Source organism: Schistocerca piceifrons, chromosome 5 (genome assembly GCF_021461385.2).
Source record: "Schistocerca piceifrons isolate TAMUIC-IGC-003096 chromosome 5, iqSchPice1.1, whole genome shotgun sequence".
In the NCBI taxonomy this organism is placed as follows: domain Eukaryota; kingdom Metazoa; phylum Arthropoda; class Insecta; order Orthoptera; family Acrididae; genus Schistocerca; species Schistocerca piceifrons.
Genome location: NC_060142.1, coordinates 132,239,203 through 132,255,687, shown reverse-complemented (window position 1 = coordinate 132,255,687; position 16,485 = coordinate 132,239,203). Strand labels below are relative to the sequence as shown.

Sequence of the window (16,485 nt, the reverse complement as noted above, 5' to 3'; positions counted from 1 at the left end):
AAGAAATAATTCTGTACAAGATACCTCAGTAAGCCATTTAATAAATCACAATACGAATCAAGAAACAGAACAACATACTATAAAATAACAGTAAGGAATAAAAAATTGGAACCCAAGTCAAAACTACAAGCAGACAATATTATAAGAACAACAGCCAACAAATAATAGCATAGTGTGGTTCATGGATACAACGAAACTCATAGAAACGAATAAACAACATAAAATGTTGTTTGGTATGTATTAGCTGGAACTCAATGCAGCAACTGCAGCCTACTAAAAGATTTATTTCATGCGTTACAAATGCATGTAAAAATATGCAGCACACAGTTTTATGCTGAGACTAATACTGATTTATTTGAAACAGACCTAAAACATTAAGCATGAAATGCCAGATATTCATGAGGGTGACAATCCCATCACGTCATTACTGAATTACAGCCCACCACTCGGATGCCTCCTGCCGAAACAACAACAGTCAATGAACATCCACAACTATGAACTAAAAATGATCTAACAGGAAGAAACACAATTCAGAGAAAACGCAAAAGTAAGTAAGTAAGTAATTAACCCTCATGAAAATCCCATGCAGAGTAGGATTGTTTTCTACTGTTGTACGTGAAGTCATGTACAGTTGCATTTCAGTAAGTCAAAAGATATAGATACTTCCATAGGAAACACACAGAAGAATCACTAAAATTACTAGTGTTAATCAAGTAACAGAATTATTTTAAATTCAAACATGACGAATGAATAAAAATAAGGAAACTTACAAATATGTTTCAAGAACAGGCATGGACTGTGGCTATAGTGTATTAGTTAGGGACTACAGATTAAACCTGAAGAAATTGTTGAAAGTCGGGAAATCAAGAGATAGGATGTAGATAAACTGAATAAAAAACAAAAGTTGGTGAGACTTTCAAGCGAGCAGTAGGCAACGACTGACAGAAACAGGAAAAATGAATACAACAGAGAAGGATTGAATAGCTTTGAGAGATGAATTAGTGAAATCAGCAGAAGATTAAATAGCCATGCTGAAAAGTCTCAGTGGAAATAATTGGAAATTACAAGAGATATTGAATGTAACTGACGAAAGGAGAAAGTATGAGAATATAGCAAATGAGAAAGGCAAAAGGGAACACAGACATCTGAAAAATGAGAGTGATAGTGCAAAACGTCTAAGCGGGAATAGCCAGAGTACCGCAAAGCTGTAGAATAATGCGTGACTATGGAAAAAATAGATGCCGCGAATAGGAAAATTAAAAAGATCAGTGGAAAAAATAGAAGAACCTGTATGAATATAACGAGCTCAAATGGAAACCCCTTACTAACCAAAGAGGGAAAGACTGAAAGGTGCAAGAAATATATACTGTAGACAAACTTACCAAGGGAACAATCTTAAAGACAATGTTGTAGAAAGGGAATACGAAGTGAAAAAGATAAGACAGGAGTTATAATACTTCGAGAAAAATTTGACAGAGCCCTGAAAGAATCAAGTAAGAACAAGATTCTAGAGTAGAAGAAATTCTCTAAGAACTGTATAGATCTTTGCGAGAGTGATTTTGGACAGACTATAGTCTCATAAACTATTCAGAGTGTTTCACAATTCATGTTACACACTTCTAGAGGTTGTAGAGGAGACTTAGTAGTTCAACAAGTGTTACGTAGGAACCCATGTCCGGAAACGTCATCCAACGGCACTACAGAACGTCAAAGTTATAGGCCAGTGCCTGTAAGTGTATTTATATACAAGGCGATTCCGTGATGACGTTACAGACTTTCAGGGGTGATGGAGTCGGATAAATATATCAATTTGAGGAAACGATATATCAATTTGAGGAAACGAACGAGTCGAAGTTACAAGAGAAAATCAGTCTAATGCTTCTGACAGTGGAACACATGTAACGGTTCTGTTGTTGCTAGGAATGTAGGGTATGCAATTTTCACAGGTATGGACCAAGACAAGAAAAGATTTCCAGTAAACATGGGCTCTAAAATTCACACCTGAGAAGATATAAGCACTTCTTCATCTTTGCTAGGGTCACTTGTGTGAAATACATCTCCTCTATTAACCAAGTGCTCGTAGTTCTTAAGATATGCGTTTTAGAAGCCATGTTTACTAGACATTTTTTCTTCTTTTCTTGGTTTTGGTCCGTATTATCGCCTCTGGATGTTGTATACCGTACATTCGTAGCAACAACAGTACATGTACATGAATTTCACTGTCAGAAATATCAAAACACTTTTCGCTTATAACTTTCCAGTCGTTCTTTTCTGGTACAGGGATCCTTACTACAAATTGATACATTTATCCTTCTCCACCACCCTTGAAAGTTTGTAACATCATCATCGAATCACGCTGTATATACATAAATTTACAGGCGTCGGCGCCTATAGCTTTGACGCTCTGTAGCATCGTTGTATGACGTTTCCGCATATGGGTTTCTATGTAAAACTTGATCTTCTATGTCTCCTCTACAACATCTAGAATTGTGTAACAGGAATAGTGAGACACCCTGCATAAAGGGATGTGCAACAGAAATTTTGTCCAGTTGACTTTCCATAAAATTATTTCTTAATTCGGCACCCAAAACTATTTTACTAAAAAGACGAGCGCTGCAAAACTCCAACATCATAAATTAATAATGAAATTCTTGAGAGACCGGGGAAAATTGAATCCCTATACAGCAGTCTGCTCATGATGTGTTGCTCGTGATTTAAAAGTCGCACTGTGGCAGCTCCGGTATAAACTTTTGGAACAGCGTGTCCCAACTACTGCTCAAACGAAAGAGAACTGCTTTTACTATTTGTAGACAGAGAAAAACTGCGAAACTATTCCGTCGCAGAGATCTGCAATGCCGACTGATTTGTTACTGTTAGAAACTGTCGGATACTTCGTTCATAATGGATTGTTTTTGGGGACCCGTAAGTGATTAGGCAGGGCACAAGGAACACCGACTGTATGTTCGAATTTGAGGAATCCAAAACAGAATTTTTACTTCATTAAATGACCGTTTTCGTTCAGTCACTGTATCATGAGATTCGTCTGTCACTTTAAACTAGTAAACAGAACAAATAAACACTTTAGCCAAGGTTGGCATCATCACGAGGTATAAAAACATGATTACACAGGGTGGTCCAATGATCGTGACCGGGCCAAATATCTCACGAAATAAGCATCAAACGAAAAAACTACAAAGAACAAAACTTGTCTAGCTTGAAGGGGGAAACCAGATGGCGCTATGGTTGGCCCGCTAGATGGCGCTGCCATAGGTCAAACGGGTATCAACCACGTTTTTTTAAATAGGAACCCCAATTTTTTTAATTACATATTCGTGTAGTACGTAAAGAAATATGAATGTTTTAGTTGGACCACTTTTTTCGCGTTGTGATAGATGGCGCTGTAATAGGCACAAACATATGGCTCACAATTTTAGACGAACAGTTGGTAACAGGTAGGTTTTTTAAATTAAAATACAGAACGTAGGTACGTTTGAACATTTTATTTCCCTATGTGATGCATGTACCTTTGTGAACTTATCATTTCTGAGAACGCATGCTCCAACAGCGTGGGACGTCACATCCGGTGAACGTGCTTCGACGACCAATCCACAGGTCATGAAATATGCTATTTAATACCGATTCAACTGAACGCGAGCTATGTGCCGGACATCCATCATGTTGGAAGTATATCGCCATTCTCTCATGCAGTGAAACATCTTGTAGTAACATCGGTAGAACATTACCTAGGAAATCAACATACATTGCACCATTTAGATTTCCACTGATAAAATGGGGGCCAATTATCCTTCCTCCCATAATGCCGCACCATGCATTAACCCGCCAAGGTCGCTGATGTTCCACTTGTCGCAGCCATCGTGGATTTTCCGTTGCCCATTAGTGCATATTATGCGGGTTTACGTTACCGCTGCTGGTGAATGACGCTTCGTCCCTAAATAGAACGCGTCCAAAAAATCTGTCATCGTCCCGTAATTTCTCTTATGCCCAGTGGCAGAACTGTACACGACGTTCAAAGTCGTCGCCATGAAATTCCTGGTGCATTGAAATATGGTACAGGTGCAATCGATGTTGATGTAGCATTCTCAAAAACGACGTTTTTGAGATTCCCGATTCTCGCGCAATTCGTTTGCTACTGATGTGCGGATTAGCCGCGACAGCAGCTTAAACACCTACTTGGGCATCATCATTTGTTGCAGGTCGTGGTTGACGTTTCACATGTGGCTGAACACTTCCTATTTCCTTAAATAATGTAACTATCCGGCGAACGGTGCGGACACTTGGATGATGTCGTCCAGGATACACTCGCGGTGGGTATTTTGATCACAATAGCCGTACATCAACACGATATCGACCTTTTCCGCAATTGGTATACGGTCCATTTTAACACGGGTAATGTATCACGAAGCAAATACCGTCCGCAATGGCGGAATGTCACCTGATACAACGTACTTATACGTTTGTGACTATTGTAGCGCCATCTATCACAAAGCGAAAAAAGTGGACCAACCAAAACATTCATATTTCTTTACGTACTACACGAATATGTAATAAAAAATGGGGGTCCCCATTTAAAAAAACGCAGTTGATATCCGTTTGACGTATGGCAGCGCCATCTAGTGGGCCAACCATAGCGTCATCTGGTTTCCCCCTTCAAGCTAGACGAGTTTCGTTCTTTGTAGTTTTTCTTTGATGCTTATTTCGTGAGATATTTGGCCCGGTCACTATCAATCGACCACCCTGTATTGTGATAAAAACACATGCCGCCCACGAACCTTGGACCCCGCTGACGGGGGATGTCATTTATGTCTCTACCTTACCGTAATTGCAACCTTATCGGACGAGTAGCTGTAGAGGAACGATATTAAAGTATGGCTACTGAACAGAGCCAATAGCCTTTTCAGCAGATGCAGGGGCAACAGTCTGGGTGACTGACTGATCTAGCCTTGTAACATTACAACAATCATGGCCTTGCTATATTATCGCTGGGAACGGCTGAAAGCAAGGGGAAACTAGAGCCATTATGTTCGAAGACATTTCAGGACAGCAGCCCTCGTAAACTTCAGTCCACGATATTTCGACTGGACACATGCCAGTCATCTTCCCCCGAATGGGCAACACGATCATTTCATTTCATCTTCAGGTAAGCCATCGATGACTGACCAAGACGTTCTCCGCTCCGCCGAGTATGCGTCAGTCACGGTGACAGAAGGACCACACTATTATTATTCTGTACATCAACAAGCTAACTGCCTGCTTATCCCCCCTAGAGCAAAAATTGAAAGGAAAACGATGCACGTTCACACTTCGCGATAACCACTTCGCTAACAATGGTAACTGCATGTAAGTGGCACAATAAAAGGTATCCGATGGATCCGCCGTTCGTTTTCGTCACATAGCGGACTTTTCTGGAGCACTTGATGCCGACTCGCTGTATTTTTCGTTTTTGCAAACGCTAGCGACCTAGCAGTTGCAGTGTCAAAACGGCGTGGTTGCTTGGTTAGAGAATAAGGTTGTTTGGGGGAAGGGACCAAACATCGAGGTCTTCGGTCCCATCGGATTAGGGAACGATGGGAAAGCAAGTCGGCCGTGCCCTTTGGAAGGAACCATCCCAACATTTGTCTGAACCGGTTTAGGGAAATCACGGAAAACCAATATTAGGATGGACAGACGTGCGTCTGAACCGTCGACCTCCCGAATGCGAGTCCAGTGTGCTAACTACTGTGCCACCTCGCTCGGTAAAAAAACTGCGTGCTGAAGCTAAAGATTGTAGCTTCCGTTGGTAACGCCGGGCGTCGATTACATCAGCACATCCCCTCACCGCCAAAAACCAGTCTAGTGATTTAGCTTGTGGTCATTTTTTCTGCAACTGTTTTTGAAGACTGTCGCTGTGACGAAACAGCACTATAGTTGCGTTGAAAATTGATCTTGCTGTTTTTCCACATCGGAAATCTTGTTGTTCCATTCACACCGCCATCCCCCAGTGGAGTTGGACTACTTCTTTGTGCCACCTATACTTGCTTGACACAGTCAGAGAGAAAGACTGGACGTGGTGGGAGCTCAAAAAGTAGTAAGACTCCTTCACACAGTGAAAGTAAAATTATGTTCTTCTACAATTTCAAAAGAACAATTTCATACATTCACCGAAAATTGCGAAAAAACTTAAAATAAAATAAAAATATCGGCACTGGATATTGCCTTTTTGATATCGATTTGTAGGGGGACAGATATAGTCAATATGTATCGATATTGTTTGAATATATATATCGACATTTTATCAACAGCTCTAGACCACACCGCCCAGCGGCAGCTCCCTCGCTGGTGGAACGACAAAGATCAGGTGTCTTCGGCGTTGCCGCTCGCCGCTCGCCGCACTCATCGGGGGACTCTGGAGTCTTCGTCTGGAGAAAATCTCAGAGATGACGGGATTCCGCGCATTATCCAGCTAGTAACCGGTGTCACAGTTCATTAGATTTTCCACGATGCGTATTTCAACGTACTATTTTATAATAGAGTCCCGAAAAGATTTTGCTGTGCTCAAAATTACTGTTTTGTCGTACTCCATTGAATGTCCGTTAGAGATAGAATATTCCGCAATTGCAGACTTGCTGGATTGCGAAAGGCGAGTGCAACGTTTATGTTCTCTGCAGCGTTCTTCCACTGTGCGTTTTGTTTATTCTATATACGCCACACAACACTGGCAATGTATTTTATAAATTCTCTGCTTCCGCAAAAACAAACTATCTTCCACTGATCCCAGCGCGTCCGAAATCGTAGATGGTGTGCGAAAAATCACTTTCACCTGAAAATTACTGACGCGTTCTCCTATTTATCCACTTCCCGGTTTGCCGGTCGAAGTGGCCGTGCGGTTAAAGGCGCTGCAGTCTGGAACCGCAAGACCGCTACGGTCGCAGGTTCGAATCCTGCCTCGGGCATGGATGTTTGTGATGTCCTTGGGTTAGTTAGGTTTAAGTAGTTCTAAGTTCTAGGGGACTAATGACCTCAGCAGTTGAGTCCCATAGTGCTCAGAGCCATTTGAACCATTTGAACCACTTCCCGGTTCCCGGTTTTAGCTGAGAATGCCCTGTTAGTTTGCCGGGTAGAGTATGCATTGTCTTTGAACACAGTCTTTAAATGTTCAAGCTCTTTAGGCAAATTGTCTGCATCCAACACTGTATTGGTTCTGTGTACGAGAATTTTAAGCATATTCATAGTTTATTGAGATGGATGATGGCAGCTTGAAGAGCTAAGTACAGATCAGTCTGAGCGGCCTTACGACAAACCGAACGTCCCAGAGAGCCGTTACTCTTTCGTCTAACCAAACCATCCGGGAATGGGAGACAACCATCTTTCTCTAATGTCATAGCAAACCGAATGTTCTCATGAATGCAGTTTAGGTGATATAAAAACGCTAGGATCTTCTCCGTAGGGCCACACTATGAAAGTATTATCTACGTCTTTCCAAAAATGGATGGCCCATATGAAGGTGACTGTCAGGTGCCCAGTCAAAATATCGTGAATTTTACGACAACTAGCTGCAGTCCCAAAAACTCTCTTCGAATGTTTAATTCGCCTGGAAAATTTTAAACGTCGCAGAGTGTCATTATATCCTCCGAGGACATGCGGCTCTATTGTATTGATCAATGATGATGACATCCTCCCGGGAAAAATATCCGGGAGGTGTAGGAGCCCCCCATCTGGTCGGAGACTACTCAGGAGGATGTTGTCATCAGGGGAAACAAAACTAGCGTCCTAAGGATTGGAACGTGGAATGTTATATCATGCAACCAGGTACACAGGTGAGAGAATTTATAAGGAGAGTAGAGGTTTGATACAGTGAGAATTATTGGTGTGCGGTATTTCTGGCCAGGTGATTACAGAGATATCAGCACAAAATCAAACAAGATAATGCAGGAGTAGGACAGATAACAAATAAGAAAACAGGAATGCGGTTAACCTGCTACGATCAGCACAGTGAACGCATTACCGTACCAAGCTGAAACCCTCTACAATAACACAAGTTTATATTACAGCTAGCTCCGCAGACGACGAAGAGACTGAAAGAAAGCATGATGAGATAAAATAAATTAAACAGATACACTACTGGCCATTAAAATTGCTACACAACGATGATGACGTGCTACAGACGCGAAATTTAACCGACAGGAAGAAGATGCTGTGATGTGCAAATGATTAGCTTTTCAGAGCATTCACACAAGGTTGGCGCCGGTGGCGACACATACAACGTGCTGACATGAGGAAAGTTTCCAACCGATTTCTCATACACAAACATCAGTTGACCAGCGTTGCCTGGTGAAACGTTGTTGTGATGCCTCGTGTAAGGAGGAGAAATGCGTAACATCACGTTTCCGATTTTGATACAGGTCGGATTGTAGCCTATCGCGATTGCGGTTTATCGTATCGCGACGTTGCTGCTCGCGTTCGTCAAGATCCAATGACTGTTAGTAGAATATGGAATCGGCGGGTTCAAGAGGGTAATACGGAACGCCGTACTGGATCCCAACGGCCTCGTATCACTAGCAGTTGAGATGACAGGCATCTTATCCGCATGGCTGTAACGGATCGTGTAGCCACGTCTCGATCCTTGAGTCAACAGATGGGGACGCTTGCAAGACAACAACCATCTGCACGAACAGTTGGACGACGTTTGCAGCAGCATGGACTATCAGCTCTGAGACCATGGCTGCGGTTACCCTTGACGCTGCATTACAGACAGGAGCGCCTGCGATGGTGTACTCAACGACGAACCTGGGTGCACGAATGGCAAAACGTCATTTTTTCGGATGAATCCAGGTTTTTTTTTTTACAGCATCATGACGGTGGCATCCGTGTTTGGCGACATCGCGGTGAACGCACATTGGAAGAGACTATACGTCATCGCCATACTGGCGTATCACCCGGCGTGATGGTATGGGGTGCCATTGGTTACACGTCTCTGTCACCTACCTCTTGTTCGCATTGACGGCCCTTTGAACAGTGGACGTTACATTTCAGATGTGTTACGACCCGTGGCTCTACTCTTCATTCGATCCCAGCGAAACCCTACATTTCAGCAGGATAATGCACGACTGCATGTTGCGGGTCCTGTACAGGCCTTTCTGGTTACAGAAAATGTTCGACTGCTGCCCTGGCCAGCACATTCTCCAGATCTCTCACCAATTCAAAACGTCTGGTCAATGGTGGCCGAGCAACTGGCTCGTCACAATACGCCAGTCACTACTCTTGATGAACTGTGGTATCGTGTTGAAGCTGCATGGGCAGCTGCACCTGTACATGCCATCCAAGCTCTGTTTGACTCAATGCCCAGGCGTATAAAGGCCGTTATTACGGCCAGAGGTGATTGTTATGGGAACTGATTTCTCAGGATCTATGCACCCTAATTGCGTGAAAATGTAATCACATGTCAGTTCTAGTATAATATATTTGTCCAATGAATGCCCGTTTATCATCTGCATTCCTTCTTGGTGTAGGAATTTTAATGGCCAGTAGTGTAGTTAATGGGGACGAAAAAATAAGGTAATTGTTGTAGGGCACTGGCATTGGACAGTGGAGAAAGGTTGAGAGGGAAATAGGAGATCATGGACTGTGGGGAGTAGAATGAAAAGGAAAGCCGCCTAGCACAATTTTGCGTAAATCATAATTTAATGATCGTAAATACCCGGTTTAAGAACCACGAAAGAAGATTGCATAAATGGAAGAGAGCTGGAGAATAACGTTAAGACAGATACTTCGAAGCAATATTCAAACCGTGTGACATTTTCAGATGTGGATGTTGACTCTGACCATAATTTATTGGTTATGAGCTGCAGTTTAAGACTGAAGATCTTGCAGGAAGGAGGAGATTAAGGAGAGGAGATCTGGATAAAGTGAAAAGCCCGGAGGTCGTTGAGAATGATCAACGGAGCATTCTGCAATAATTGAATCAAACGAGGGAGACGAATACAGTAGGCGACGAATACGTAGCTTTAAAAATTGAAAGAGAAGGCAGCAGACGATCAAATAGGCAAAAAACGAGGTCCAGTAGATACCCTAGGTTACCAGACGATGTATTAAATCTTTGTGACGAAACTGTTTACAGTGTACCATAGCGGTATAGGGGAAGTTCAGAAGAACAGTTTGATACAAGACACTTACGGTCTATCAAGCCAGGAAACAACCTCAAATTAGTACAGATAATTCACCTAAATAGCAGAACATCCGAGCCGCGCGATATTTTCAATTTTCTATCGCCTTTCTACGACATCGGCTTAGTCGTGCACTTTACACGTTGTAAAATGGACGTTTGTGTAAATCTTACCTCACAGTTTGATGATTTTTGGCAGCATAAAATTAACAAAAATGGCTTTAAGCACTATGAGACTTAGCATCTGAGGTCAGCAGTCCCCTAGACTTAGAACTACTTAAGGTTAACCAACCAAGGACATCACACACACCCATGCCCGAGGCAGGATTCGAACCTGCGACCGTAGCAGCAGCGCGGTTCCGGACTGAAGCGCCTAGAACCGCTCTGTCACAGCGGCCGGCTAAAATTACCAATTAAATGGTTTTATTTCTCTGGCCTTATTAGGACCAGACTACTGTGTTTGAAAGGCTTCACTTTACATTGAATTGTATGCGTAATTTGTTTTCGTGTAACGCGAACAAAAGTCTTTTCCATTCAGTACCTTCACAGGAAAAGTTAACTACTAGTGTTAAAGAAAGCTGGTGTCTCAAGAGGGCGACAGAATACTAAAAATTTCGCACGGGGTGCATGCGCTTTCGTTGACCAGTTTGATGTTGATTCCCTGCTTGCTCGATCACAAGTATCATGTATGAAATTGTTCTTCTCAACTTCCACTACACCGCTATGGTACGTTGTAAACGCTTATCGTTTACTTCCTCTATATAGAGTATATAATAAGGGAAACAAACTTGAAGATAACATTACATAATGGGAAGAGGAAGTAGATGAAGGTAAGATGGAGGATTGATACTGGTAGAAGAAGCTGACCGAACATTGAAAGAGCTAATTCTAAACAAATCCTCTGGAAAGAATGACATTCCCATAGAATTCTTGACATCCTCGGGATAGCCAGCCATGACAAAACTATTTCACCCGATACGCAAGAAAAATGAAGCATCAGAAGTTCCCTTAGACTTGAAGTAAAATGTAATAATACCTGTTCCAAAGAAGGTACGTACTGACAGGTCTGAATATTATCAATACTTTAATAAGTCATATTTGCAAAATATTGACGCCAATTATTCACAGAGAAAGGGAATATTGATGTAAGCCGAACTGGGTTCAAAATGGCTCTGAGCACCATGGGACTTAACATCTGAGGTCATCAGTCCACTAGAACTTAGAACTACTTAAACCTAACTAACCTAAGGACATCACACACATCCATGCCCGAGGCAGGATTCAAACCTGCGACCGTAGTGGTCACGCGGTTCCGGACTCAAGTGCCTAGAACCGCTCGCTCACCTCTGCCGGCCGCCGAGCTGGGGGAAGATCGGTTTGGGTTTCGGAGAAACGATGGAACTAACGAGGCAATGCGGATCCTACGACTTATCTTAGAAGATAGATTGAAGAAAGGCAAACATGGTTTTCCGATGTTATTGTAATTCTGTCTTATTAGTCGGAAAACGACTTGGATGAGCAGTTTAAGGGAATGGATAGAGTGTTGAAAACAGTTGTTAAGATGAACAGCAACAAAACGAAACAAGGGTAATGGAGTATAGCCGAACTAAATCAGGCGATACTGAGGAAAATACTCGTAGATTAGATTTTTTTGGAAATTTGTGGTAAGGTCTTATGGGATCAAACTGCTGAGGTCATAGGTCCCTAAGCTTACCCACTACTTAATCTAACTTAAACTAACTTACGCTAAGGACAACACACACACCCAGGCCCGAAGGAGGACTCGAACCTCCGACGGGGGCAGCCGCGCGGACCGTGACAAGGCGCCTGAAACCGCGCGGCTGCCCCGCGCGGCAAAATTACTGGCGATTGGCAAAGTACACAGGGTATAAAATGTAGAACGAAAAATGCAAGAAAAACGAGCTCCTGGAAAAGAAAAATTTGTTAATATTAAGTATAAATTTTTAGGAAGTCTTCTCAGATATGGAGTGTAGCCTTGTACCGAAGTGAAACGTGATCGATAAGCAGTTCAGAGGAGAAAAGATTATAAGCTTTTAAAATGTGGTGCTGCTGAAAAATATTGAAGATAACATGGGTAGATCGAGTAAATGAGGAAGTGTTGGATCAAATTGGAGAGAAAAGAAATGGGTCAAATGGCTCTGAGCACTATGGGACTTAACATCTATGGTCATCAGTCCCCTAGAACTTAGAACTACTTAAACCTAACTAACCTAAGGACATCACACAACACCCAGCCATCACGAGGCAGAGAAAATCCCTGACCCCGCCGGGAATCGAACCCGGGAACCCGGGCGTGGGAAGCGAAAACGCTACCGCACGACCACGAGATGCGGGCAGGAGAGAAAAGAAATTTATGGCCTGGCTAAAAGAAGGTAACGGTTAACAGGACATATCCTGAGACATCGAGGCATCAAGAGACCACTAATCTCGTAACAGAAGTAAGTACGTATGAGAGGGGAAGAGACGGATGGGGAGTGTTATGGGGAGAAAAGAGTGGGGAGAGGGGGGATGGATTTTTTTAGGGAGACCACTTACCTGACTACAGTAAGCAGGTTCATATGGACGTAGATTGCAGTAGTTACTCAGAGATGAAGAACCTAGCACAGGATAGACTTCAACGTGGACAGTTGAATCAAACTACAACAACAAATATACAGTGAAAGACGTCCGTTTATTTGAGCACCTCTTTCATTAGAGTCTAGCCTATCAACTAGATAGGGTATTTTTTCATTTAAATGTGCCATCTTCAACATTTTCTAATAGGACCCATTTCTACACGAAGTGATCTCTAGGATATGCGTTTTAATTTAATGCTGACTTTTCCTTTATGATCAGCATCCTCTATTCCATTGAAAACTCCCTGTCTTACATGAAATCCATTCTCTTAGTCTGGCTATGGGGTAAGGCGAATTGTCTGGTTTCTCCAAGCTTAAAACGGAGAACTGAACCGTTATAATGCACGGGACGCTAGCAGAAGGAGGGATCGAAGAACAAGTAGAGTAGTGATGGCAGATGACACCAGCCCTCTCTGTCTTACCGTACATGAGTTGGGAAACAAATGTGAAACAATCCTTGCCGCCTAATTCGTGGATATATATTTCCATTGGTTGCTGGTAGATCGTGTCAGAAGTTCCGAGATCTTTCGAGAGAGTCTTTCCGTTAAAACGGGCGAACAAGGAATCCGTAGGTCGTGCTTCGGACGCAAGCCGATTGGGCCATTGTGTTGTGTCCGGAAGCTAGAGCTGTGATTAGCGGGAAGGTGCGCCAAAAAGTGGGTTCTCTCACGGGTGTTGAGGAGCCAACGGACAGTTGAGGTCTGCGCACGCTGCAGTCTAAACGTGATAGAGATTCCATGGGCTGCTGGGCAAACGTGTACCTATTCGTTATTAAACGAATACACTACACTCTGGAAGGGCACACTATTTAAGACATTAAAGGAAATTTACAAATAAAAACAGCACAAACATATACAGTCTACACACACACACACACACACACACACACACACACACGAAAAATAGATACACTAAAATCTGCAAAGACGCACCATTGATACACAAAAGGAATACCATATAAAAGACAACACACACAACTAAGAAGCACACAGAAAACACACGCGCGCGCACGCACACACAAAGATAAAATGCAAAAAAAAATTCAAATTTGGCGCCGAACTCTCTGGTGAATAAATGAACGCTGACTGGGCTGGGACACACAACAAACCACAATCACACTGTGTTTTGGTGAAGTGAAAAGTGTTTTACTACGTTATTTGTGGAACGCACTTGTTATAGTTACGTGTGCATCACAACTCCTGAGCCGGCCGGTGTGGCCAAGCGGTTAAAGACGCTACAGTCTGGAACCGCGTGACCGCTACGGTCGCAGGTTCGAATCCTGCCTCGGGCATGGATGTGTGTGATGTCCTTAGGTTAGTTAGGTTTAAGTAGTTCTAAGTTCTAGGGGACTGATGACCTTACAAGTTAAGTCCCATAGTGCTCAGAGCCATTTGAACCATTTTTGAACAACTCCTGAGCATGATGCGGAGAATGGAAGTGCTTACCACACGAAAACGCAAGTAAAAACGAATATAGGCGCAAAAACATCGCAACAAATTAAATTACATTCTAGAAGATAGGTTAACTCCCAACAAAAAAATTTCTCATCAACATCGTTTGGTTGCAGATGAAAAGCTACCTGTAGTAATTAACACACAAATTATCCAGAAAATTCATGCACACCAAATGTAAAGGTATTTACAAAAGGAAATGATCTAGTGTCTGAACTAAAGATGCACATAATTTTATAATCATTTAAGAAAAATATTCACATTGCAGAATGAATAAAAACGTAAACCCACTGATGATGGCACAGTGGTGTCGAAACATGTTTGCATAACTGGCGGACCTCACATCCAACAATTCCAAGATTTAATTCAAATCTTTTACTTCTAGCCTTCTAGGTCATTTTCAGGTGCATCAGGCAATAGACCAAGAATTATGTGAGGTACTGCTCAACTTTGTTTGTTCTCCGTAAGACCACACCGTGCTGCTTGGTTCCGTTGCGTCAGGGTAAAAAAATTCTTTCCCGTTTTTGCCTATTCTTAACTAAAATCACAGATTAAGATCACGAGTTTAACATCAGATCACTCTACACTATGACATATAAAAACATAGCCCGAACCTCATAAAATGACACGTAATGTAAAGTAATCGTCGGCAAGAACATGACACTGCCCTCTCTGACACGTATGTTTATCGCAGAACTATCATGTTTCTGTATCTTGTGACGGTCTCAGTCGCGGGTACAAGCTTTTTTTAAAAAAAAAGACAAAATGTGAAGTTAATCAGTTGATTTGTTTTGTTTACTAGTTTAAGGAGTCAGACGAATCTGATGATGACCCAACTGACCGAAACTAATTGCTAAATTTTCGATAAACGTGTTTTTCGGATTCCAAAAGTTCTTAAACATTGGGTCTCTGTATTCTTCAATGTGATCACGTCACGATTATGTGCTCTAGCCATTCTTCCTTTGCGTTGCATCGCGTCTCAGAGGTCATGACATCGTTATCAGATTTTCGGCATGGGGCATTTTGCGATATGCACAAAATGTTGTTGTTTTCAAATGTTTATGTCAAATGCGTATGGAGTACTTTGACAGCATACATCTATTACGCAGTAAGCACAATTTCTAGATGCATCTAGAGACGCACATCACTTATTACGTTGCTATAATTTGCTGTTAACCACTAGTGCAAGACGACGCGTAATCCTATCGTCTTACCGCTGACTTCCGAAAATGCATCACACGTGCGTTCCACAGCTGCAGTACGTTACGCAAAGCAGAATGAGATTCATCTGATTATGTTGGCTTGACCATCGAAGAACATAACGGACGTAAAAAGAAAATCGATGTAATTGCAGCTCTATCAGCGTTGATGCACATCAAAATATTAGTTTGCTTCTCCGTCGTACCGCCTCATAAACTTAGTAAAGTGGTAGCTACATTTTAGAATGCATCTAATCTGCAATTAAAATAGTAGACAATACAACTACAAACGAAGTATTACATTCGTACTTACGTGTTTGCCCTTGAGAACTAACTGCGCCTGCGGACGCCTTCGGCTTCAGACGCTGTGGGGACTTCGGTGGGGATAGCGCAGGACTGCCAACTGATGAATCTAAATGCCCCTCACGCTGTGGAGTCAGCTACGAATCCAGTGAAGAATGAACAGAGCATTTCCTTAAAGAGAAACAGATGCGACATGCACAGCCACTTGGATCCGGGAACCGAGGACGGTCGAGCGTGCCGGAAGAGTAATTTTAGCGGCAGTGACTTGTGTTATCAATGTAGGCAGCATTCCACTGCAGCACCGCGCCCGTACTGCCGCAGCTGATAGTCGCAGCGGTCAGTTTCGCAATCACTCCTGCTGCTCTCCACTCCTGTAACAGGATGGGTGTTATCGTATCAGTTCACCGTCTCATTTGCCCTACGTTACAGCCTAGTACAGTAGACATGGATATTTGTAGGAAAATTAAATCTGTTGGAATAGTTGTGCACAGTGTACACGCAACAATATGACATCTAATATACTGACAAATGCAGTCAAATGGTATCGCATTTGATGTCAGTATTACAGTATATAACAAGACATCAACGATTTAGGAGTTACAGGGTAGAAGTCCCCATAAAGGCAGTCGGCTACGTGCGGTCCTAGTATGTGCCTACGTGCCCTTACTGCAGATAGGAAACAAACGCCATTAATGATAGTGCGTGTAGTGTACACAAACCACAATTGTGACAATGCC

General features: G+C 42.5%; 1 protein-coding gene across 1 annotated transcript in view; it reads right to left on the bottom strand.

The window, feature by feature from the left end:
- Positions 1-16,012, bottom strand: part of LOC124798562 (TD and POZ domain-containing protein 1-like) — a 41,720-nt gene extending 25,708 nt beyond the window's left edge. Inside the window, exon 1 of the mRNA XM_047262020.1 lies at positions 15,759-16,012. The gene's annotated coding sequence lies outside the window, so the exon portion shown is untranslated. The remainder of the gene's footprint in view (positions 1-15,758) is intronic.
- Positions 16,013-16,485: the final 473 nt, after the last annotated feature.